Source organism: Choloepus didactylus, chromosome 11 (assembly GCF_015220235.1).
Source record: "Choloepus didactylus isolate mChoDid1 chromosome 11, mChoDid1.pri, whole genome shotgun sequence".
Lineage (NCBI taxonomy): Eukaryota > Metazoa > Chordata > Mammalia > Pilosa > Megalonychidae > Choloepus > Choloepus didactylus.
In genome coordinates this window covers 54,596,743-54,623,443 of record NC_051317.1, presented here as the reverse complement: position 1 = coordinate 54,623,443, position 26,701 = coordinate 54,596,743, and the positions used below count along the sequence as shown (strand labels likewise).

The 26,701-nt window shown below is 35.7% G+C and overlaps 1 pseudogene; it reads left to right on the top strand.

Moving 5' to 3' along the window:
- Positions 1-1,759: 1,759 nt before the first annotated feature.
- On the top strand, positions 1,760-26,701 carry LOC119506021 (annotated as a pseudogene).

Sequence of the window (26,701 nt, the reverse complement as noted above, 5' to 3'; positions counted from 1 at the left end):
CATTTTCTTATTATGCTGCTCTCAGTATAATGTAAACTATAATCTTATATTTTACAACAAACCTTGATTCATCTACTTTAAGAAATCTGCCTTCTTTGGATCTGATTCCTCCAGGAAGAATACTATGTTCATGATTACTAACATGAGTGGGTGTGTAATCGTAATCAATTTGCTTACTCTTAAATTATCTCTCTATTTTAGCCACTATTGCAATTTATAAACATGCCTGGGGGGAGAAAACAAAGCTCCAATGAAAGATGATAAAATCTGAGAATAAATAGGAAAAATAGCTTAACTCGATGTAATTATCTTTCTTTGCTTGAAGTCTGTGCTATGAAGGGAGTTATTGTGTTGAAGCCACTAAATTCTCTAATTTTGCTCATATTCACATTTCTCATAGATGCAGCAGGAAATACAGCATTCAAAACTTCTATTTAATTTCCAAAGTAAATGATAAATTAGATATGTATATATAGATATAGATATAGATGATAGATATGTATATAAACATGTATATATATAGATATAGATGGTAGATATGTATATATGTGTATGTATGTACATGTATATATGTATGTATGTATTCTCTGAGTTAGGTTGAAGTCAATAGTTAAAACATGTTGTGTCCATTTTATACTAGATAGGAGCCACAGATAATTTTTATCCTCTCATTTTGTTATCAAATTTAACAAAGGACCAGAAGGGATATTAAACACTTAGCAGGTTGTGAAGCCTGTGCTAGCCATTTGATCAAATATGTTTCCTGCAAACTGCCTAGGAACATCAAAACAATTATCTGTACCTGAAATTCAGCATGAGCTAGTATTCATATTCAAAGATTTAAATTCAGAGACCAAGCATTTTATTTTGGTTTGCTTTGAAGTGGCCATCTGCCCATATCAAAAAGCTACTACAACTCTTTGGCAGGCAGATTCAAGAATCAATATCCCTACTTCTGCAGGTCAGGTTCACAGGCATCCTGGTGTTGTTTGGAAAACACAAAATGTAATGTTCACAGCATGTAGTACTTTAACAAGTTGCCATCCAAAAGTATCTATAACTTCTAAATTGTCAACAATTGCAGTTTCATAAGAAGTCTTTAAGGATACTTTATGAATAAATATCAGACTTGAAATATCAGTGGACAATATATTTAAAAACAGCTTTAAAAATTAGAAAAATTCCATGAGACCATAATCCTGATGTTTCTGTAGCATATATTTATCCTGACGCATTTTAAATTCTTCAAAGAAATGACTCCAAAGAAATCAATAGGTTTATTTGTGCTTTCTATAAATATTTATGCCCTGATCAATAGTTTCATTTTTGATTGTTCAAAACAAATACAATGCTACAGAGACTGACTCTAGTCATGCCTTGAAGGATTTCAAATGGAAAAGCCTCTACCCCTAACTTCTCCCGTCACCCACTCCCTTACTCATTTCTACCATCACCCTCCCTCCAAGTCTGCGTCTGGGATCTGGAAGCCTTTGTAGTTCTTGGCCAGAGTGGCCTCTTTTCTCAGAACAGTGGCTACTGCGAAGAGTTGAAGGTGGTGCTAGGGTTGCTAGTTGGGCTTTAGGTCTGTGGGGAGGAGTAGGCTGAGAATGCACTGCCCAGTTAAGAGAGCTTGCAGTATCTAGTGGACCATCGAGTGGACCACTGGTTGAGCATCATGGAGAGCAATCTTCAGATGGGCATTGAGAAGTATAACCTCAAGGAGTGACAGCTATGTGATAGCCTAGAGTATTTAGCTGTGATGCACGTCAAGAAGCAGGTGATAAGTCACTAAGAACACCAGGAGGCTGTTCCTGGCTCTGAAAATGAATGTGTCTGGCCTGGACACCAACACCACGTATTCTGTCCTCCTGGACTTTGTGGCTGCCAACATCCACTGCTGGAAGAACATGAATCAAGAGTGTGTGCTCAGGGTCTAGCCAGATCAGTAGGCACCCATCCGAGTCTACACCCACCTAGACTCTTCCAACTCAGGGTCCACTGGATGAAGGCTCCAGTCTCCCTCAGCAAAGTCAAACTCACCAACAGACTCAACTGGGTGGGTCAGATCATGTTGATCTCCTTAGATAAATATATACATCAAATTCACTTAGAATTGGGGTCTGAAACAGGTGATCACCAGGCATTGCTTTCCTGAGACCCAGTTCATAGCTATAATGGCTGATGAGAATGAGAAGTGACAGCTTCTAAAATTAAATACAATCCACTTACAAAAGCTTTTTTTGATACAAGGAAAAGGCATGGTCAGAAACAACCAGGGAGCAACCAGCAACCTGGGTATTCTCAATGGGGTGGCTTATTCCTGAAACTAATACACTTTGCCCACCTGATAATCACCATAGTCAGGGTGGAGATTCTTTCTCACTTCTCTCCACACGTATCTGCTCTGAGAAAACAGCATTCATCCCTTTATCCCAGCCCATACATTCATTGGAACAATTCGCCAATCTTTTCTGGCATTCATTTATATATATATATATATATCCATGCTCCAATCCCCTGCCAGTTGGTCCAGTCTGCTATATTAGCATGCTACCCATGATTTATAACACCAGTCAAATCTAGTGCTAGTCAGTATCCCAAATTATGGTCTTTGATTAAGGGTGCCATCACTCCAGGGTCTCGAGAGCAAATCTGTTTAACAGACCAGATGCCCAGCCCTTTTGAAGGTTAAATGAATACCATGCATGGCTTACCCACCCAGTCTCTGATTCCTCTTCCTCAGGATCCCCACTAGGGTCATAATCATTCCTGACAGCCAATATGATGCTTCAGCACAAGCTTGCCTCTTAACCTTATGGACACCACTGTCACTACCTAACATGTAAGTCAAAGCCCTTTTCTTAAAAGATGCACTGATTTTTTGTTGTAAAAACCAAGTATTTATTCAGTCTACTAGGTACAAAAATGGTAGTCTTACGGATTAAGGAAAGGAAATAAAACTGTCTTAAATTCATTTTAAAATACAAAGAAGACCATATTCTGCTATCTCTTAGTTAGCCAGGGCTATTATGACAAATACCACACAATCAGTTGGCTTAAACAACAGGAATTTATTGTCTGTTTTGGAAGCTAGAAGTCCAAAATCAGGGTTCCAACAGGCTATGCTTTTTCATGGAGTCTGTAGCATTTTGGTGGTGGCTTCCTGAAATCCCCGGAGTTCTTGACTTGCTCCTCTGTCTCTGCCGTCTTCCGACTTCTGGTTTCCACTGTTTTCTTACTTCCACTGACTGGCTTCACCTGAATTTCCTCAACTTAGGGCCCAGCCTGATTCAATTTGGCTTCTCTAAATAGGACCTTAGAAGATCCTATTCACAAGTAAGTCCAGACTTTAATAGTAACATCTTCAAAAGACCTATTTATGAATTGGTTCATATCAAAGGGCCAGGTTTAGGACTTGAACAGGTCTTTTGTAGGGGACTTGATTCAAACTCCAATGTGCTATTTATCAATCAATCAATCAAATAAATAAATAAATAAAAAGGAAAATAAAGATAAATAGCAACTTCCCCTTACTCCATCATCTGCAATAGCTTTTTAGTACTGAATTGTCTTTATGAGTTACAGATGAATATAATGGAAGCATAACACATTTGGCCTAATTCACAATCATTATTTCATAATAAAAATTATTTTCTAGGGTCCAGAAACATAATTTGGGTAGATGACTTTGGCACACTAAAATTTATAAAGTCCACTGGTTTTTACAATAGCAAGGAAAAAAAGAATACTTTTAATTCTCTTCCTTGTTGCTTTAAAGTCATTTCAAGTCCTTTTTGGGGCATTTATCATAGTAATAGTTGAGTTGCTGAAGATATAAATTCATAGTGGAGGACAACTGATTTTAATTGATATGGATAGTTGACTGTTCTGCCCACCAGAATGTGTTTATGTTGAACATATGTAGTTATCTCATGTATTGTTAAATCTACAATTGTTCATATTTTCCTTTTTACCAGGGCAATCAACAGAGAGCATTTTCTGCAAAATAAAGGCAATATTCAAAAACAAAACAAAACAAAATGCAGTGCTAAAAGTTCTGATAAGAGAATTTAGTGTTAGCAACTGGTAACTCAAACAAAATCCACCAGAATCTACCAAATTTGTATAGCTCAGTCCTCACTCAAGAATGAAGAGACATTTTTAGGACATAAAACTCCATTATACATATGTTAAAAAAAATCTGATGAATGGTTTAAAGGATTTTTCTTTATTATGTCCATCCAAGTTGCCAAAGGCATTGCACAGGCCAATTAAAATGAAGTACATTTTAATAAGCAATCTAATAAAGGAATAAGTATTAAAATCCTAAATGATTGAGAATGTTAAAATGTTCCAATACAACTGATTAAACTAATAACAACCAGATTGAGCAGACCAATGTGAAATTGCAAAAGGTGATTAAATATGATTGTCAACAATATCATGGGCCCAAACTAGGATCTTTAAGGTTTGGTTTGGTGATAGCCGCAGAGCTTGTGATATATTGAAAATTATTTGTGTAGCTCAAAAATTAAAATAATAAAAAATGAACATAAAATAGTAATGGTTGCATTTTATTTATTGCTTGTTAAAAATGGGTACTATTTATCTCACCATTAGCTTCAAAAGAGCCCTAATATATAATTTATTATTATACATTTGAAGAAGATGATTGTGTTAATAATTGAAACTTGCAAGAATAGGAAAATCTTGTTAAGTTTAACACAGAGTAGATTCCTTTACTTAGTCAAACAAATGGTCCAGTTTTCTTGAAATAACATTTTGTCTAGTCAAAGTTTGTTCATGTTTTTTTTCTGATTTCAAATAATTGACAATGGATTCTGTTTGTTTGACTTCATGATGTACTGTGAAATATTTACTAACTCCTTAAACTACTACTTGCTTTATTTCCAGACTGTGTTAGCATTGATGAGATTATTTAAAAGTGTAGGGGGGTTTGGGTAGGAGGCATGTTTCTGGACCTAACACTGCTCAAAATCTTACCGAGGTCAAAAGAGTTCTAGGAGGCCAAAATGTGTTACCACTGTATAAACCAGACAACTGTAAAATTGATAAGTGGTGTTAAGCAAAGTGCCGTTGAGGAGGTTAACATTAGGTGGTCAGCCTCATGCTTCCTGCAGCACCATTTCTTACATCTTTAGGAAATAGCAAGTACATATTTTTTTTTTGTATTTTTTTAACTTTATCCAAAAATTAAACAGCAAACAATAAAAAACATTTCAAACAAACCAAAACAAAGGAATAAGAAAAAAGGAGTAGCCTAAAATAACTACATTGCTTCCAACATGTTTCTACCCTATTCCAAGACAATAAACAGACTATAACCCAACAAAGGTACAAGAAAAACAACCTAAAATAACTGCTTTTCTGTGAACTTGTTCCTACCATACCCCTCAGAGATTAACAAACCATAGTCATTCCTGAGCATTCCCAGAACATTAAGTTTACCCTCCATAACTTATCTGTTGTTATTAGAATCTCATTATCCTTTCACTATTTGCTGTCTATCGCTAGGTCCCCTGCATTCTATAATATAAACCATTTATTTTACGTTTCAGCTCCTCCTAATGTATCTGTAGTTTTATTCCCTGATGAGAAGGTCTGTAATATCCTGTGGACCCCAAGATATCCAGGTGCTGGGAAGCTGGTTTGCCGTATAAATCTTGTAAGAAGTTACACCACCAATCCCAGCAGTCTGTTTATTCCAAGTGACATGGTTGCTTTCACATTTGTACTATTAAAAGAATGAGTAACAGGGGTGTTTCTTTCCACTGAAATGCACACTGACATTAGGAGCCTAGCAGGATCCTGGTCTCGCCACACATTTTTCCATGAAAAAATGGGAAAGGAAAACCTGTTCTTCCTTTTTTCTTGCAGCCCCTTTTCCTGTGTAGGTTTTCATTTTCCCAATAAAGCCTATTTCTTAACCTGTAGTATGCTACGTTGAGGAATTTGTCCCAAAGATGGTGCATGACAGATAGGAATTCAATAGCGACCCATGTTATATAACAGGTGCAAACCAAAGAAAGACTTCCCTCCCACAGACTGGCTGCCAACCTTGCAGGCCACATCACAATTTTCTTATCAATAAAGATGACATATTTAATTGAGACATTATTAAAATGAATTTTTATACAACTATTATATTGCAACAGTGAATGCATAAATTGACAGATTAATTAGTGACATACAAGATTATATATATATATATAAGTGTATATATACACATATATATACACATATATACATGTATTTTCTTCTTTTTTTTTGAGTAAGGTGCCCAGCATTTTATTTCTAAGTAGAAACTGAACCCTACATTTTATATTTCCTTGGTCAGTAAAATTTCTCATTAAATATGAATCATTTAGCTTGATTAATATTCTGTCTGATGTTTCTTGTAATACTATTAACATATCAATTAGCTTTAACACTGAAGCTTTGAAGTCATAAAATAGACAAATTGATCATTACTTTTAAAAGTAAGTAATATTTACCCTCTTTAACAATGTTCAAGTTTGGAAATATAGGGACATTTTGCCTGATTCCATTATTGTTAACTCATCTTTTATACCTCTATACCACCGGAAAACACTCTAGAATATTTTGCAAAATAAATAAACTTCTGTTAAGTTACTATGCATCTGGAATATTTATCTTGCAAAAACTGAGCAAACTTCTTTTGCACAGAATGTAAAACTTTAGGCTTTAATTTAGATTACACAAAGGAACACATGCTTTGTGTCTCAAAGGAGAGTGATTTAAAAAGCTTATAATGACTTAGCAAAGGTTTTTGGAAGATCAAATACTTCTAAAACATCCCTTTCTTTGAGGAGTAACTCCTAAATTAATTGGATGCATATAAAGTGACTCCAAATGAATTTTTTAAAATTGTTAACTGGCACTTTAATGTTTATTTTAATGAATCTCAAGTCATTATATACCTTAAAATATTTGATAAATTATCCAGATTAAGTTCATTCAAAAGAGAAAAACACATTTCTCCAGTCATTTGTGATAACTAGAGCAATGCCTGTATTGGACTTAAAATGATACTTTGTTGGTAATAAGGTGCAAATGCATGTGAAAGTAACATTTTGTCAAAGTTGAGCAGGTATGTTTATATATGATGGGGTTAAATGTTTTAGTGTTTATCATTTTATAAACAAATATGCACATGCAATCTCACAAAAATACGAATATTTTATGTAGAATATGAAAATAAAAAATTTCAAACATATATACATATATATATACACACACACACATATATTTGGCCCTAACCTAAATCCAAGAGTGTGATTCAAATTGTTTTTAACTGCTTTTAAAAATCTTATGTAGAAACCATTATTTATAATCGATACAGTTTTGCAGGAAAGAGCTATATTGTCTAGAGAAAGTAAGGACATCAAGAACCACTACAAAGATTTGCATGCTGTATCTTTTAAAACTCATGAGTGATTCAAGATCATTTAAGCAGTGAAGGAATTTTCAGTCAATGTGAATGGAAGAATAAACTAAAATGGAATCTGAACATGCAATAAAATGTGGATTAATAGAGTGAGGCCACACAAGCTTATAAAAGAGTAGCTGCTACATAGTGTAGAAATTATTTTCACTGGAAAATGTAGATATTGTGTTGTTTTATTTACTTAATTAGAAAGTATTTTTATTGTCTTACAGATGTAAAACTTTGTCCTGAATGCTGTCTACTGAAAATATGATTTTTCCTAGAAAAAAATTATAGAAAAGCTAAGTTTAGAAGAAAAAGGCGATAAAGAATAATAAAAATATTAATTGATATTGACAAATAGACCAGTAAAATGAGTACATGGTTAGCCCCAACTGTTGAATATTATCTAATAATACATGAAAATGAAAAAAAAAAATTTGTTCAAATTCACAGAGAAATTAATGGAAATAGAATAATAGTGGGGAAAAATTAAAAAACAACCAACCTCAGCATCACAGAAACATAATATAAAAAGGAAATAGATGGTCATGGTAATTTAGTTATTAAGCTCAGGCAGATCTTTCCATGTATCTATCACCTCTCTCTCTCTCTCTCTCTACCTATCTATTTCTTAGTTTTCAACCTACCAAGGACATTTTTAAATAAATTACAATACATTTTGAAAATGTGTGACTACTAAAGGTTTAAACCTCATTTTCTTGCCATAATGTTAAAAATGGTAATTAATAACAAAATTTAAGTAAATCTAATAATAATATTATAAAATGTAAGCACTCACATTCATGAATATTTGTGTAAAAGAGAAAATAAAAACTGAGATATAGTTTTCTCATAAATATCAAAGTCAATTACATACCTCAAAACTTAAGAAGAAGGTCAATACAGAAAATGGTTGGGCAGTATCTACAAAAGCTGAAGACACACATTGCTGAAGATCAGACAATTCTACTCCTGTGTGTACGCCTAAACCTAACAGTAGTTTATCCATATGTTCACTAAACTGCATGCACTATGAAATTCATAGCAGCACTATTTATAAGCCCAAACTGAAAATTATCCCAAAGCCTTGCTCAGTAAAATACATAAATAAATTGAGGAATATCTATGCAATGAGAATGAATAATGTACAATGTGCATAATGCATAAGTTAATTTGGATAATTGCATCTATATTAAGTGCAAAAAGAATCCAAGGAAAACTAATGGTTTTAAAAATCAGGAAAGTGTTCCCCGGAGTAGCGATTGAAAAGGGGTGTTGAGGGATGTTGGCATTGTAATGTTTTGTTCTGAGTCTTACATGTTCTGATTGTAAAATCCATTGAGCTGAACCTATATATTCACTATTCTCTACATATTTTGCACTTCAATACACACTTATAAGTAGATAGCAATTAAAAATACAATTCCTATGCATTGATTTTTAATGCATTTTTATTGAGATATATTCACATACCAGATACTCATCCAAACTGTACAATCAGTGGTTCACAGTATCATTATTTTATTGTGTATTCATTGCCACAATCAATTTTTGAACACTTTCATTACTCCAAAAATAAATGTAAAAATAAAAATTAGAATACAAGTAAAACTAAAAACAGAATACCCAAAATATCCCATATGCCTTATCCCCCCTATTATTTATTTATTTATTTTCTTTGTTTTCTTAATCATCTGTCCATACACTGGATAAAGGGAGTGTCATCAGTCACAATGTTTTCATAATTACACAATCATACCTTAAGAGCTATATAGTTTTATGCAATCGTCTTCAAGAATCAAGGCTAATGGATTACAGTTCAACAGTTTCAGGTATTTCATTATAGCTATTCCAATACACTAAAAACTACAAAAGGATATAAAAAAATGCATAAGAATAACCTCCAGAATGACCTCTCAACTCTATTTGAAATCTCTCAGCCACTGAAACTCTATTTTATTTCATTTTGCTTCCCCTTTTTGGTCAAGAAGTCTTTTCTCAATCCCACAATGTCAGGGCCAGGCTTATCCCTGGGAGTAATACCCCATGTTACCAGGGAGACTTACACCCCTGGAAGTCATGTCCCACATAGCAGGGAGGGCAGTGAGTAAACCTGCAGAGTCAGCTTAGAGATATAGGCCACATCTGAGCAACAAACAGGTTTTCTAGGGGTGACTCTTAGGCAAAGTAAGTAGGCTTAGCTTCTCCATTGCAGGAGTATGTTTCATAAGGGCAAGCCCAAGATCAAGGGCTTGGCCTATTAAGTTGGTAGTCTCCAATGCTTGCCAGAATATCAGGAATTCCCCACGTGAAGAAGTTTAATAGTTCCACATTTTTCCCAGTCCCTCAAGGGGGCTTTGAAAATACGTTTTATTCTCTGCTCAAATTACTCTAGGATCCATCAGGGCATCGCACTAACTTGTGGAAACCAACAAGATCTCACTCCCTATTCCAGGTTCCTTGAAATTATGGTGTTCAAATAACTGACCATACAAGTTAAATTAGGTAGTGTGCTAGAGAAGACACAGATTTTGCACCAAATAAACATTTCTTCCTTTGGTTTCACACTGAAGTTGAAGTTTTAAGACACTGTCAATATCCTCCTTTACCCTTTAGTCTGATTTGCCCTAGTCCTAGGTAGACCAGTTTAATTCATATCTTTACTTGAAGTCTGATCTTTTTTCAGTTTTTTAACAGTTGTGGTATGGGGTAACTGACTTTCAAAACTGCAGAACGCTAGCTCTGAGTCTCAGGTGTCACACAGATACCCGAAGTTCCAGCGTACTACCTGGTTGTATTCAAAGAGCCCAGCATCTCAGAATTTAGAAATAACCATTACAACTCAGGAATAGATTTGACTGCTGTAAGAGCTTACAATATAGAAACCTTTACAATAAGCCTTCCCCTGATTACCTATGCTCTCAAATTCAATTCTCAGAGTTTGCACATTACATTTAGTCCATTTTAGTTAGGCATCATAATATTAGCCTTTTGTTTCTGACATTTCTTTCAACATACTGTCCTCAAGGTTCATTCATCTAGTTGCATGCCTGAGAACTCCATTCCTTCTTGCAGCCACTCAAAATTCCATTGTACGCATACACCACAGTTCACCCTTCTGTTCATCAGTCAATGTACCCTTAGGACAACTCCATTCATTGTGAATCCTGAATACTGCCGTCATAAATACCAGTGTGCAAAGATCCATTTTTGTCCGTTTTCAGTTCTTCCAATATACACCTAATTACAGGGTTGCAGGATCAGATGGCAACCCTATACTTGAACTCCTGTGGAACCACCACACTGCACCATTCTGATTCCCCACCAACACTGAATAGTTACATCCATCTCACCACATTTTCTCCAGCACTTGTATATTTCTGTTTATTGTTTAAGCAGTTTTATTCATACACCATTCAATCCATCTATTCTGGGTTGCTAAAGCTGCCCTTATGCAAAATACCAGAAATGGATTGGCTTTTATAAAGGGAATTTATTACATTACAAATTTACAGTTCTAAGGCCATAAAAATGTCCAAACCAAGGCATCAACAAGGGGATACCTTCACTGTAGAAAGGTCAAAAAAGATGTCCAGAACATCTCTGTCAGCTAGGAAGACACACGGCTGGAGTCTGCTAATCCTTTGCTCCCAGGTTGCATTTCCAAAATGTCTCTGGGCTTCTATCTCCCTTAGATTCTCTCAGCTATCTGCTACATTCTCCTGGGGGCATTTCTCTCTAAGCCTCTGAGAATCCTCTCTTAGCTTCTCTGGGTCAAATTCTGGGTTTCATCTCTTCGCATCTTCAAACACCTTCCTATCTGAATCTCCAAGCATCTGGGTCTGTTTTGGCTCTTAGATTTTCCCTCTCTTGATTACATATCTTCGCATGTGTTCTGGCTTGCTAATGCTGCCTTGGGGTCCTATCTTAGCATATTCCAGGGCCAGCTCTGGGATTCATCTCTTAGCTAAACTTCCTTCTGTCTGCATCTCCAAGCATGTCTAAGCATCAGTGTCAGAAAGCATCTGGGACTGTGTGACTCTTTTTAAAGTACTCCAGTAAACTAATTGAGACCCATGCTGTACAGGCAGGGCCACACCTTCATAGAAATAATCCAATCAAAATTATCACCTCAGTTGGATGAGTCACATCTCCATGGCAACAACCTAATCCAAATACCCCACAAGATTGGATTAAAACATGTCTTTTGGAGGGACATAATATATCCAAGCCAGCACAGCATCTCTCCAAAATGCTCTCTCAGCTTCTCTGAGCTCCTTTTTTATGTGAGCTCACTTAAAGCACTCTTCTGGGATCCATAACAGTTTTAAACCAGCACAGTATGCCTCCCAAACCCAGAAAGACACACTCTTTCCAAACACACAAATACATTCATTCCTTCACAACATAGATAAGTACAAAGTCTTATCAAAATCATTTATAGGCATGGTTTGTCCTAAGATAATATTCTCCTCTGGCTGTGTATCTGTGAAACTCAGAACAAGTTTTCTGCTTCCAATATACAAAGGAGGGGCAGTCAGGATAAACATTTCCATTGCCATAGGGAGAAACTGAAAGGAAAACAGGGGTCACAGGAAACCATTTTGAACATCTGCAGGGCGAACTTCATTAGACTTTAAAGACTGAGAATCGTTTATCAAATGACATTTTATCCTTGGGGCTTGAGAGAACAGCCATTCCACACTTCCCAAGGGCCTTCACGGCAGCCTTGTTCTCTCCAAATGCTGGGATGATTGTGCCAACATATCTATGCATTGGAGAGACTACCTTTTTCTTGTCTCTGCCTTCCTCAAGCATTGGGGCACCACCAGGACTCTGCATCTCTCGAGCAAAGGATCTCCCCTCTCTGAACAGGGAAGGATTGGCCAGGCTCTCTCCAATCTCCAGGGAATATGCTTCACCCTCTCTGAGGCTTGGGGTGGCAGTTCTCTTCCTGAGCATTGAGTCGGAAGGCTCACCTTCTGCCTCTGCAACAAACAGATCCTTTCCATGTACATGAGTAAGTCCATTCTCCTGGCCCAAGATTTCTTGGTTCCAGACCTTAGCTTCCATGTTTCTGCCTTTGAAGTCATCCTTCTCTCAATTTGTCCCTTCTCCTTCCCCTCCAGTCCAAACTGGCAGTGGTTCCATTTATACAGATCTCATGAAAAATTTGTTGACTTGGCATGCAGCATACAGGGGTCAAAACCATCAGACAACAGGACTTTCCCACAAATCCTTCCTGGATAATTCCATTTCCAAATCTGGCTTGGACTGAAATGGCTGACTCGTTCCAGGTTTCATTAAATATTCACATGGGGTACTATCATCTGGGATCTCACTTTCTGTAAGCCCAGAATTCTCCAGTTTCTGGTTTCTTTGTACCCAAGTGTTCAGTTCTCAGCTTATCTCTTTCCTCTCACATTTTGCTATAAACTGCAAGGAGAAGTCAGGCTGTTAATTTGGAGATCTCTTCAGCTAAGTATTCCAGCTTGTCACTTTGAATTTCTGCCATCCATCTGACACCAACTCAATTTTGACATATTCTCTGCCACTCTAAAACAAGGATCTCCTTTCTTCCAGTTTGCAATAACACATTCATCATTTCTGTGTAAGGCCTTATCAGAAGTATCTTTAGAGTCCATATATCTATCAACAGTTTCTTCAAAGCAATCAAGGCCTTTTCCATCAAGCTTCTCACAATTCTTCCAGAAACTTCCTCCTTTCCATTTAAAAAGCTGTTCCAGTGTGTTTGGTTTTCACAAATTCAGCAGCATCCCACTTCTCTGGCACCAAAATCTGTTCTGGTTTGCTAAGGCTACCATTATACAAAATAACAGAAATTGACTTTTATAAAGGGAACTTGTTATGTTACAAATTTACAGTTCTAAGTTCATAAAAGTGTTCAAACTAAAGCATCATCAACAAGAGGATATTCTTCTGGTTTGCTAATGTTGCCAGAATTCAAAATACCAGAAATGGATTGGCTTTTATAAAGGGGGTTTATTTTGTTACAAGTTTGAAGTCCTAAGGCCATAAAAGTGTTCAAACTAAGGTATCACCAAGAGGATACCTTCACTGAAGAACAGCTAATGGCATCCAGAACACCTCTGTCAGCTGGGAAGGCACTTGGCTGGTGTCTGCTGTTTCTTTGCTCCTGGGTTGTGTTTCAAAATGGTGTTCTCCAAAATGTCTGTGGGCTTGTCTCTCTTAACCTCTTCAGCTCCTGTTTATCTAACCATCTGGGGGTCCTCTCTTAGTTTCTCTGGAGCAAATTCTAGACTAGCATCTCTTAGCTTTTCATCTCCAAACATCCTTCTCTCTGCATCTCCAAGCATTAACTTTCAATGGCCATCTTCAAAAGTCTCTCTCAGCTGCTCTTATAGGACTCCAGTGATTTAATTAAGACTCATCCTGAATAGGCGGGTTCCACATCTCCATAGAAATAAGTTAATCAAATGTTTCCACCCTAATCAACAGACTAGTAAATCTGCCCACACAAGATTGCATTAAAGAATATGGATAATATATCCAAACCAGCACAGATATCTTTATTGAAGAAAGGCCTTAAGAAAGGCCATTGGCATCCAGAACACCTCTGTCAGCTAGGAAGGTACATGGCTGTCATCTGCTTGTCCTTTGCTCCCAGGTTGCATTTCAAAAATGGCTTTCTCCAAAATGTCTCTGGGCTTCTGTATCTCTTAGATCCTGTCAGCTCTCTGCTTGGTTCTCCTGGGGTGTTTCTCTTTAAGCTTCTGGGAGTTCTATCTTAGCTTCTCTGGGCTTCATCTCTTAGCTTAGCATCTTCAAATGCCTTTCTGTCTGCATCTCTGAGCATCTGGTCTGTGTCAGCCCTTAGCTTCTCCCGGGAGCAATTTCCACATTGCATATCTTAGTTTATCTCCAAAATGCCTCTCTCAGCGTCTCTGAGCTTCTGTTTCCATAAGCTCTCTTAAAGGACTTCTGTGATCTAATTAAGACCCACCCAGAATTTGTGGGGCTCACATCTCCATGAAACAATTTAATCAAAGCTCTCATTCACAGTTGGGTGTGTCACATCTCCATGGAAACACTCAATCAAAAGGTTCTACCCAACAAGATTTGATTAAAAGATCATGGCTTTTCTGGGGTCCATAACAGTTTCAAACCAGCACACCATCCAAGGTAAACTATTACTTGTTTCTGGTATAGTCACAGGTCTATGCATTCACCATCACAGTCTATATGAGATCATTTCCATTTCTTCTGCAAAGAAAGAAGAGGAAATAAAATGAAGAATAAAAAATAAAATAAATAAATACATAAAAGGGAGAAACAACAACAAGAAGAATCCCTTACTCCTCCTTTATATCCCCCTCTTATTGACATTTAGCTTTTGTATGTTGCCTTTGTTACATTTCATAGAATGCTACTGCTAACTATAGATTTTAATTTGCAATGATTGCTTTTTCCATATACCATCCCAATTTTAACACCTTGCAACACTGACATTCATTTGTTTTCCTTCACATAAAAATGTTCTTATATTTGTACATTTAATCATCATCACTGTCCACTCTAGGTTTTCCTAAGTTATACAGTCCCAGTCCTTATCTTTTGGCTTTCCTTCTGGTGTCATACATTTCCCTAGTCTTTGGCTTCCAACCCTACTCACACACAGCTTTTTTCAGTGTATTCACAATATTGTGCTACCATCAACTATTTTGTCTTTTGGATTTTATATATCCTATTTATTTTAGTTCTATTTTTTCCTCTCTCTCTATTTTTACCCTTACTGATAATCTTCATTTCTGTACTCTTCTCCAAACCTCTCTCTTCTGTCTTTTCCTATCTGCCTGTAGTACCCCCCTTAGTATCTCTTGTACAGCACTTATCTTATTCACAAACTCTCCCAGTGTCTGTTTGAAAATATTTTAAACTCTCCCCCACTTTTGAAGGATAGTTTTGCTGGATGTAAAATTGTTGTCTGGCAGCATTTCTCTTTCAGTATCTTAAATATATCGTACCACTGCCTTCTTGCCTCCATGGTTTCTGCTGAGAAATCCACAGTCTTATTTAGCTTGGCTTGTATGTGATGGATAGCTTTTATCTTGCTGCTTTCGGAATTCTCTCTTTGTCTTTGACATTTGACAATCTTATTAGTAATTGCCTTGGATTAGGTCTACTTGAGTCTATTCTGTTTGAGGTACGCTGTACTTCTTGGAGCTGTAATTTTATATCTTTCATAAGCAATGGGAATATTTCAGTGATTATATCCTCCATTATTCTTTCTGTCCCTTTTCCCTCCTTTTCTCCTTCTGGAACACCCACAATTTTTATATTTGTGCACTTCATTTTGTCATTCAATTCCCTGAGACCCTGCTCATATTTTTTCCATTCTTTTCCCTATCTGGTCTTTAGTGTGTAGGATTTTAGATATTCTGTCCTCTAGTTCAGTAATCCTTTCTTCTGCCTTTTGAAATCTGCTGTTGTAGGTCTCCATTGTGTTTTTATCTCTTCTATGTGCCTTTCATTCCCATAAGTACTGCCATTTGTTTTTTCAAACTTTTGAATTCTTCCTTATATCCACCAAATATCCTCTTTATATCCTTCATCACTTTTGTGATATTATCCCTCAACTCTTTGATTTGATTTTTGAATTCATTTTGCATATTTGTATGAACATCCTAAATTAGTTGTTTCAAATCCTGCATCTCATTAGAACTGTCCTTTGACTGGGCCATATCTTCATTTATCCTAGTGTGACTCGTAAATTTTTCTTGGTGTCTAGGCTTCTGGTTTCCTTGATTGGTTTATTCTAGGGGTCAGTTTCACTCATTTACCTGGGGTTTTCTGGTTGGTTGGCTTTTTTCTCTATCTGTTCTTTGCATTCAGTTCAACTTATTCTAAATCTCTAATATAGTTTCAGTTTAACTGATCAGAATTTTTTAGCTCTTGTTATTCTGGTTCTTACCCTGCCTATATGGAACATTTTTAAGGATGTTCTACCCAGATATGATCAACCCCAAATAGATTTTCCAAGATCAGAAAGGCCCAGGTCTCAGGAAGAGGGTCTAATCTGTATCATGTTTCCCTGAGGATGAGACCCAGCAAGTTTTCACATTTTCTTGTGAGGCCTTTAGACTCTGCGCTTTTCCTATCCTGCCCAGCAGGTGGAGCTTATTAACCTTCAGTTCTCCACCAGCATAAAGAGGTGTGGTGCCTTTAATTCTCTGCAGATCCTGTCCCTGCCAGGAGTAGTTAAGGCAAGTGTATGCTGTTTCTGTTTTGTTCTGTTTTGTCTTGTTTTTCCCAGCCCCTGGACGAATTCTCTGAAGGAGGAACTTCACTTGAGCTGGATCCCACCCCCTTTTCTTGAGGAAGATAAGCCCTTAAGGAATTATCTCCTTCATTTGAGTCCTTACTTTGTCTCTAAGACCTATGTTAACTCCACCCGTGCCTGGGTCAACAGTGACAACTGAAAGTGCCTGAGGATTTCTCTAAGGAGCTACTTAGGAAGGTTTAAAAAAAGAGAGAAGAAAAAAAAAATCTCCTTTTCAGAGTCAGTTCTCAGCTCCCCAGTTTCACCAGTTAAGAGCCAGAGTTGGTACCCAGGTCTATATGTCCCTTTTCTTGGGACTCAGTCCTTTTCCAGTGCTCAGCTGACTTCAAAAGCCTCTGTTTTCATTTAGTTTTGTTTTTGTTTTTGTTTTTGTTTTTGTTTTTGTTTTTGTTTTTTTTCCATCAGCCCTGCCTCCTCTCTGCAGAGAGAGACCTCAGGTTTCCTTTCCTACCTGTTCCATGTTTGTCTATGCTTGTAGCTTTTATTCAGTAGTCCAAATTTGTTAATTAAAACTGCGTTTGGAAACTGGTTGAGCTACCTTTCCTTGCTCCCAGCAGAGACCACTTTTTCTCACAGGGAAGTGTTCCAGCTCAGACTGCTGTGTCAGTGGGGGAGGGGCACCAGCTCTGCAATTTGAGGGCTTTACTTACAGTTCTACACTGTGGCCTCAGCCCTTTCACCCATTCCATACTGGTGTACGATGTGTGTTCAATCACGGATGTTCCCTGAATATTTGCTCAAGACTATTTTCTAGTGGTTCCTGGCTGTTTACTAGCTGCTGTAGAGGACTAACTAAATTCCACAAATCCCACTTCCACTGTCTTGCCTTGCCTCTCCCTATGTATTGATTTTAAAAAACCATCCATTAATAACATTTTTTCATTCATGACTTTACAGTACAAAACAAAACAATATACCCGTCTTTAGACTTTTAGAAGCACTCATAAAATTGAACTATTGAGGCAAAGAAGCATCAGTAAAAGAGTTTGAAAAATAAATAAATAATTAAAAAGAAACACAAAGTAAAGGAGGAGAAAAATAGTGGTATTCAGTATATATTAAAACACTTCTTCAAAAAATGGTATGAAATCTCATCAGATAGCTTTAAGAGAAAGACTTGCAATGAAAAGGATTCATGTCTACTGATAATGAAATTAAAAAATAATAAGGGTATGTTGATGATTCCAGTAATGTTCTGCAATGTCTATTTCCTTTAGAGTTTGTTAAAAGATATTGTTTGGGAAGCGCTGCATTTTATTCACATATTTTCCTATTCTAAGTGTAACATTTTATCAATCAAATTTTTCTACACCTACTATGTATATTTGTGACGCTTTCATTTATCTTGTACAGGGAAATGCAATATCAGGTCTCATAAAACATTTATGCAATTCACAACTTGAGCCTTTATTATAAGTTTCAGGTGTGGAGAGTAGTAACTTATTAAATCATTTAAGAGAAGGCAAAATAATACCACTAAAACTCAAACAAGGTCATGATCAAACAAGCACAATATTGCTTTAAAAAAAAGCTTAACATAAGGGGCAAAGGGAAGGAATAGTTAAAAATAAGAAGCAGAAAGCTGTGATGGTCTAGAGCTGTGTTTTGAAAGTTTATAAACATTTAAAAATTGAAAGTTTTCAGCACCAAATACTTGATAGAGTCTTGATTTTTATTCTAATTCAAGACCATATATCATAAGGATTTTTATTCTGACACTTAGAGGCAAAAAAAGACAAATGTGATTTTGAGATGGCAAAGCATTAGTATAGCCATTACATTTTGATGTGAAGGTATGCAACAGGGTTGGAGAATATTTATATACCATTTATCGTAACAACCCCAGAATAAAGATCTTTAGCTACATCTAATCATTCTGAAATTGAGTTTCTCTGTAGTTTGTTTAGTGAAAAAATAACAAGAATGTAAACCTATGTTAATCGAATACTGTAGAATTATATCTCTGGATGGTTATATTTCACATGGTGTTTATAATAGGAAACTGCTGTTCAAATGTATGTTGCAACATATATTTTCTGTTCATGTTCAACATGTGCAATCTATGATAGACACAGTAAATTGAACTCACCAACTTTGTGAAATTACCCCATACTTATCCCAGTGATCACATTTCGATGAATATATACATTATATGTTTATTTTTTATAAAGTATCTTGAATTATAAAAAACATTTTAAGCAATCTTTCCTATAGGTTTTGGATGTAAAACTAAAATTGTATTTAAAGAACGTTCATTTTTAAAACACAAAGCACAATATTGTTTCTCCACATAAGATTTTGAGTGGGTAAAAAACATGTATTTCTTGTTACCATCACACTTAGGGAGATTGGTTGAATCTCTGAATATTAAATAAAATATGCCTAAAATCAGGAATAATTTATTTCTTAATTGTGGGTTTTGAATCCACCACCTTCCTTCAAACACTTATGCTAATGTTTTCTACTTTCATGGTCCTGGAAAAAGATATCTAACCTGTGTTAGCCTCAATTTCCTCATTTGTGAAATGGGCACAAATACAGTTTCTCTTCGTAAATTAATTGCAAAGATTAAATAAGTAACATCAATCATATTACATGTAAAAATAAATGATCAAAGTGTTGGACTATGTTATTATTATTATTGTTATTATGTAAGTGTATTTAATTTGATAATCCTACACTGCCAATCTCTGTCCAATGCTCCTAGCTCCTGAGGTATTATGCAACTTTCCCCAGGAAAGGTAGGAGATGTCTCCACTTCAATAACCTAGTCAATTCCCTGCCCTTGTTTAGCATTCTCTAATGAACACAGAATTCACTAAAGGACACCAATTCTCTTATGCTGCTTTTTGTAAATAGATTTTAATCTCAGTAACTTAGATGACAACAGAGCTTATCTTTTCAGCATTCTATGTGTTTGTGCTTACTCAAAACATTGCTCCAATATCCTAATTTCTATTGTGCTCAGAGAGTTTTATATTAATTATTTCATCATTTCTGGAAATATTTATTTCTTTACCTTTATAGCACCAAATCACCCTAATTATAATTGATTAGTTTTGTTCCTTGGTTATTTGATATCTCAGAGAAACCCATTATTGATTGATTAACTCCAAAACCTACATTTGTGCCTAATCTCAAAGCCCCTCTGAAAATCAGCTAGAGCAGCGGTCAACAGGGCCATGTTTCCATAGGATCATTGATTCAGATTACTTTCTCTACTATCTTCTGAAGCCTTTTCTGATGCTGAATCTTGGAGTTGAATTCTATTATTTTCACTGGTTCTTTCTGCATTGATAGGAGAGAACATATAAATCTTCATAGCATTTTCATTAATCACCTCAAATATTTATTCCCTCTGTATGTCATGCCCTTCAATCATGGTTGCTTTCTCAGGACCTCAGCCTGGGTGGGACTTTCCTTCTCCTCCCCAGTTAGGAGGTGAAATCTGATCCTTGTACTACAGATTGTTTAATTTCTGGTCTTAAATTGGCTTACACTAAATGTGTAAAGGCTATATTGATCACCTACCATTTTCTCTTCCAATTATGTATATGTTTAACTAATTATTTTGAGGATCCGGAGAGGAATCATCACAGTTCTGTTCTCAAAAGGACAAAGAATGCCACTATCCAAGGGAGATTGTTTTGAGTAGATCTGTTTTCCCATTTCTCTGAAAAGATGCGATTAAAATGTAGACTGCAAATGTGTTGTGAGTAGTATAGTGTTTGTGTAAGGAAACAAAGACGGGTAAATAAAAGTAAAACTTTCTTCAAAATTCACAATTCAGTAGATTGCACCATAAAATGTCTTTCTGAAAGATGGTAATTGGTCTATTGTTGGTTTCAAAACAGTTCTGGGAGGGTAAGTGTCTTGAACTGTCACCAAATGTGGCATACATCTTTTCTATTAACAGCTTAGGGAAGATCATTTTCAAAATGCAAAAGTTTAAAACTGAAATTCACTTCTTTGGGTTAGAGCTTTTAATGGACTGGTTGTCACTGATAAGAAAATGATGGAGAGCACAATATGTCTGCAATCTCATTAGTTGGATCTATTGTATGGAGTTGAAGTCCCCAATTTCCAGAATACTAACATATACCAGAACTGAGGAGATAAAAGTCAAGCAATTCAAAGTTTTATTCTTTTTAATACAGAGTTAAAATAACTTCCATGGCATTATATTTTCCTATTTGTACAAAAAAGTTAAATCTCATATTATTTTAGAATTGTATCTATCAAAATAAAATGTATTTGGGATTATGAAATCATCAGAGAACTATTAATTCAAATAAAGTTGATAACTGCACTGCTTTCTTCATTAGAAAGAGGAAAGAGAGAAGATATTTGACCGTCAACATCAAGGAGCACTCTGCACAAGTTTAAAACTTTTAGTGCTATGTGAATGCAACATTCAAGAACTATTTACTTGAGGAAAACCTAAATAATGTACTTATCTTTAGTCATAATAACTGTGAAATATAATTTTCTTTTGATCATTTATATTAACTGTCAATATATGAGACTTGATCTCAAAATGCAGAAACATGGGATACAAATGCAAACTATGGCATTCATGGAAAGTTAACAGGTATCCAGATGTTTGGCACTGTAGCTTAACTGAGAACATTTATTTTGTCTATGAAACCAATTATTTTTCTCTCATTAATTTATCTTTCCCTTTCTATTTTAATGGGGAGAGTCACTGAATTAAGGCATTTTCATATTTATATTTTCAACTGAAATTACTGAAATGCACCCAGATAGACGTGTATAATAAAGAGCCAAACAAACAAAAAACGCTGGATTTTAGTCTTGACTCTTCTACTTCTTCTTATTATTATTATTATTTGTTGTTGTTGTTGCTTGTCCTAGGCAAATCATTTAATCTCCCAGAGTTCCCATGTATCTATTAGTGTTTAATAACTAAATAATCTCCATGCCGCTTATAATAAAATAATTTATGGAATTATATAAAGATTGGCGAGGGAGTAGAGTAATCCTAAAACATTCTATAGATAGAAATGGATAGAAATACTATTTGGCCCCAAGGGGGTGATTACTATGAATTTGTGAGGGTGTAATGGGGAGAAATATTATGTCTTTCTATGCCTATAGAAGTATTTCCATTCAACCAAAAAAATAGAGTGACATTAATGGAAGTGATCTGGATATGATAATAACTAAGATGTATGGAACACTTTTTATTACCCAGTTGTTATCGTGATTAGTGTTAGGGATTTCCTTATAAAATTCTCATAACAAACCTAGCAGTATGTACTCTAATGGCCAATTATTTTATAGATGAGGTACCTGGGACACATGGAAGTTGGTAATACATTCAAGGTGAAATAACTAGTAAACCCTGGAACCTAAGATACAGAACATGAGAGTCAGGTTTCACAGCTGATGTTATTTAACCATGTGTCTATCTTTGATTTAAGAAAAAAAAAAATTCTCAGAATCCCTTTAGAAGTTTTTGGAAGTGATATGGAGAGAGATGATATATTTTAGACAAGCAATATTTTTGAGAGAGAACCTCTCCTTATTTCAGAAAAAAATAGCAATGTTCTTAAAATCTCTTAAATATTCCTCTTCCTTTTCAAATGAGAAACAAATATATTATACTAGGTATATATTAGGCATATAATTAAAGTTTCTGGTCTTCTACACATAGTTTTGTCAGGAAGTATAATTTTCTCTTAACTCTTCCCAAGGAAAAAAATGGCACAAAAAATAGCAACATTTTTTAAAATAATAATTTTAAGGTGTTCAGTTAAAGTAACTAGGGATGGACAGTTCTAAGGTCACGTAATGCCTTTTCTAATGCCACTATTAAAGAAGAGCTTCCCAATTTATTTTGTTTGGTCCACAAGAAGTGTTGTTGTTGTTAACATCAACATTCAAAACTGAGAGGGTTCACATTTAAATATGAATTTCCATCTTTTCCAGAAACATGGGAAAAGCTGCCAAACCTGGTTCTGAATTCCAACATGGCAATAGTCCATATCTGCAGAAAGCTGCCACCTTTAGGTGGTCCATGCATGGGAACTGTGTCCAAGCCACCTGGGGCCTGCTTCATTCATTTGCATTTTCAGACTCATTTAATGTAAGCATTTGAGTAATTCACAATCTTCTCTTTAATGTCACCATTTAATACTTTTTTTTTTCCTTTCCAATACTCATTAGAGTCTTATGAAATGCCCTGAATCCAAAACACTGAAAAAATTTGTTGCCAATAGAAAAGAGAATGGACTAATTTGATTAATTTCCTCATGAAGCTTTGAAGTAAAGCATCAAAGAATCACTATTTACCTCTTGAAATACTCAGAATCAGTGCTTGAAAAAAGAAAATGTGATTCAACTTTCATTCAAAGGGCAACTGTTGAGCATGGGAACTTTGTGCTTAAAGACGTATCAGAGTTCATTTGATTCTTTTCTTGAAAGATATGTATTTAGCATTAATATTATTTACCCTCTGGCTTGTATCAGTAAAATTAGTTTCACTTTAGTGTTATTTTTAGATGTAGATTTCTAATTAAAATATATTTGCACTATAAAAGAAGCTTTCATCCAAGAAGAAGAAAATTTGAAACTATTTTAGTGTACTTGAAATTGTTCTTAAAGAAACTTTCTGATTATTGCATTATAGTTCATTATTATAACAGTATAGTCCATGCATTTCTGAAAATATCCTATCATGTTAAACCCTATAATGATATGTGCATTATATAAGCAATAAAAATAAAAGAAAATTAAATGTATGAAATTAAAATGTATCTTTTAGAACATCATCTAGATGTTTCAGAAAACTGTTTAAGATTTTGATTCTTTACAGTGTTAAAAAGTAAAATTGGGACTATAGTTGTCGGTCTTCATATTCCTTAGTATATCTTTCTGTCTGTCTCTGTGTCTTTCTGTTTCTTACACTCCCAACACTTCCTCCCCTTCCCCATCTGAACTGCAATATCTCTTCCCCTCAAAGTCTGAAAGGTAGTACTTAAATGATGTTTAGGAACAACAGCAACAAATTACCATGGTATGACATCTTCTCCTAGGAATCCTCTGTCATGAACTCATATACGTTGATGGTTAGAATGGAAAATATTTTCCAAATATTTAAATATTATTTTAAGACAACAGTTTATCAAGGTTTTAATAATTCAATCCTTTGACTTGTTCGCTTTAGAGATGCTGTACTGAAAAGAAAAAAGAAACAAACAAACAAAAAAACAGTTCAACAGTTTAGCCCACCTTAATGCATGATGCTATTCATCACAATCCCTGTGCCGGTTTGAATGTATTATGTCCCCCAGAATACCATTATCTTTGATGTAATCTTGTGTGGGCAGATATATTAGAGTTGATTAGATTGTAATACTCTGAGTGTTTCCATGGAGATGCGACCCACCCAACTGTGGGTGATGATTCTGATTGGATAGTTTCTGTGGAGGTGTGGCACTGCCCATTCTGCATGGGCTTTGATTAGTTTATCAGAGCACTATATAAGCTCAGACAGAAGGCACAAGCTTGCTGCAGCCAAGAAGGACATTTGGAAGAATGCACAGAAGCTGAGAGAGGAACTGTAGATGAGAGACAGTTTGAAGATGGCCGTTGAAAGCAGACTTTTGCTCCGGAGACACTAAGAGAGGACAAACGCCCCAAGAGCAACTAAAAGTGACATTTTTGAGGAACTGCAGCCTGGAGAGGAATGTCCTGGGAGAAAGTCATTTTGAACCCAGAACTTTGGAGCAGATGCCAGCCATGTGCCTTCCCAGCTAACAGAGGTTTTCTGGATGCCATTGGCCATCCTCCAGTGAAGGTGGTCAATTGCTGATGTGTTACCTTGGACACTTTATGGCCTTAAGGCTGTAACTGTATAACCAAATAAACCCCCTTTTATAAAAGCCAATCCATCTCTGGTGTTTTACATTCTGGCAGCATTAGCAAACCAGAAAAGTCCCTAACACTGTAATCCTGAAAAAAATTTAAAAATTAGGGGATAAAATTTTGTTTTATATCACAAAATATATTTTTCCAATGCTCTTATAATGATATACATGTAAAGTGTATATAACACAAACAAGGGGTGTTAGCTATTTCCATTTAATGTTGAAAGGATTCAAAATATGCCAAAAGTTTCCCTCAAAACCCAGGAGATTTTTTTGTGGAAATTGACAAGTGGAATCTCAAATTTATATGGAAACTCAAAGAATCAAACACAGCCAAGAAAATCTTATAACAAAAAAGTGGAAGGCCTTACGTACTGGATATTAAGCCAGTAATATAAACATATCCTGTAAAATATAATTTTGTTATACTGTATATAATCTAGGATATACTATACTATACTAGGAACACAATACTATTAATACCTTATACAATTTACTTTCCTATGCTTTTGAGGGCCCCTCATTTGATTTTATTGTTTCCATTTCATTTTTTTTTCCCAATAATGACCTCATATGGCATTTGTAGTCAGAAATGAATAATAAGTGGTCCATATAAATGAATTAGCTGTCCCCAAGGTGATGTCCAAGCTTCTACCAGAGTCTCTACCATCACAATAGTCAGAATCTTTAGAACTTAAGTTTCTGCAATTGCTCATCTCTGTCCTGGCCATTCCACCATATTATGAAAACATTTACCAGTCCTCCACAACTTGCTGCAATTGCTTTACCTATTGCTAGATATATTGTGTTTCTTGACATCTAAATGAATGATTCTATGTATATCACTGCTTCCAAAGTTGAATTATGGCCCTCCAAATTCGAGACTGATACCACTGTACACTCATTTTCTTCTTGATCCCTACCCATTAAAAATAATATGTTTTTAATTGAAATGACATATATGTACAAAGGTATAAACTGAATGAACACACAATAATATCAATAAATAAACTTTCATCAACACCTTAGAAACTTGCTCATATTTCCATCCAGGCATGTCTTCTAACACCAAAGATTAGTTTACCTTGCTTTTGATATCATATACATGGGATTGTACATATGAATAATTAATTTTTCTTTGTCTTATTTTGTTCATTGTTTTCTATTTGAGGCTCATCATACAGTGATATAGGTATAATTTGTTCTTTTTTATTGTTGCATATTTTTCTAGTCTATTGCATGAATATACATAATAGTCATCAATTCTGACTTAGGTATTTGGAATGACTCTATGTTTCATCTTCCAAGAACACTTTTGGTATGTCTGGTTTCTATTTCATTCATTTATACTCCTGTCTTTGTTAGTTTTTTTCCTTCTACTTTGTTTAGCTTTAATCTGCTGATATTTTCATGATTTCTTAAGACTTACATTTGAGCAAAGATTTTTTTGTATCTCTGGTGTTTAAAAATCATGACTTTCTCCCCATTGTCTTCATGATGCTATATAGTCTCTCAAATTGCTTAAGTTGCCATACAGAACATTTTTTGCTCAGCTGGCACAGTGTTAGATTTTGCCAGTAGAGGGCGCGGGAGTGACACTGCAGGAGGACGTTGCCTCTTGTTCTTGTTTGCTTTTCTTTCTGAAAGTTGAGCTGTCAGCTGGTAGTCAAGACTTCCGGCGGGGCTCACCCCAGCCAGCTTCATGGCATCCATGCAGGCAGATTCCCAGCAAGTGCTGCAGGCCTCCGAGTTGAGCAACATCCACTGTGGGTGCCTGAGCCAGTCTTCAAGCAAGTTCAACAGCACCCTACCCATCCTCAAATGCAGCTTCCAAGTGAATTTCCTCTACATTCAAGCGGGCTAAATCCTCCTGTGGAGCCTCAGAGAATTTTTCCACCACGTAGTGGGCTACAGCTACACCCTCTCCAGGGAGGTCCGAGTTCCCAGTTTGGGTACAGGGGAAGAGGTAGCAGTCCCAGATTGGTTCCTTCCTCTTGTACTGTACATCAGCCCTAG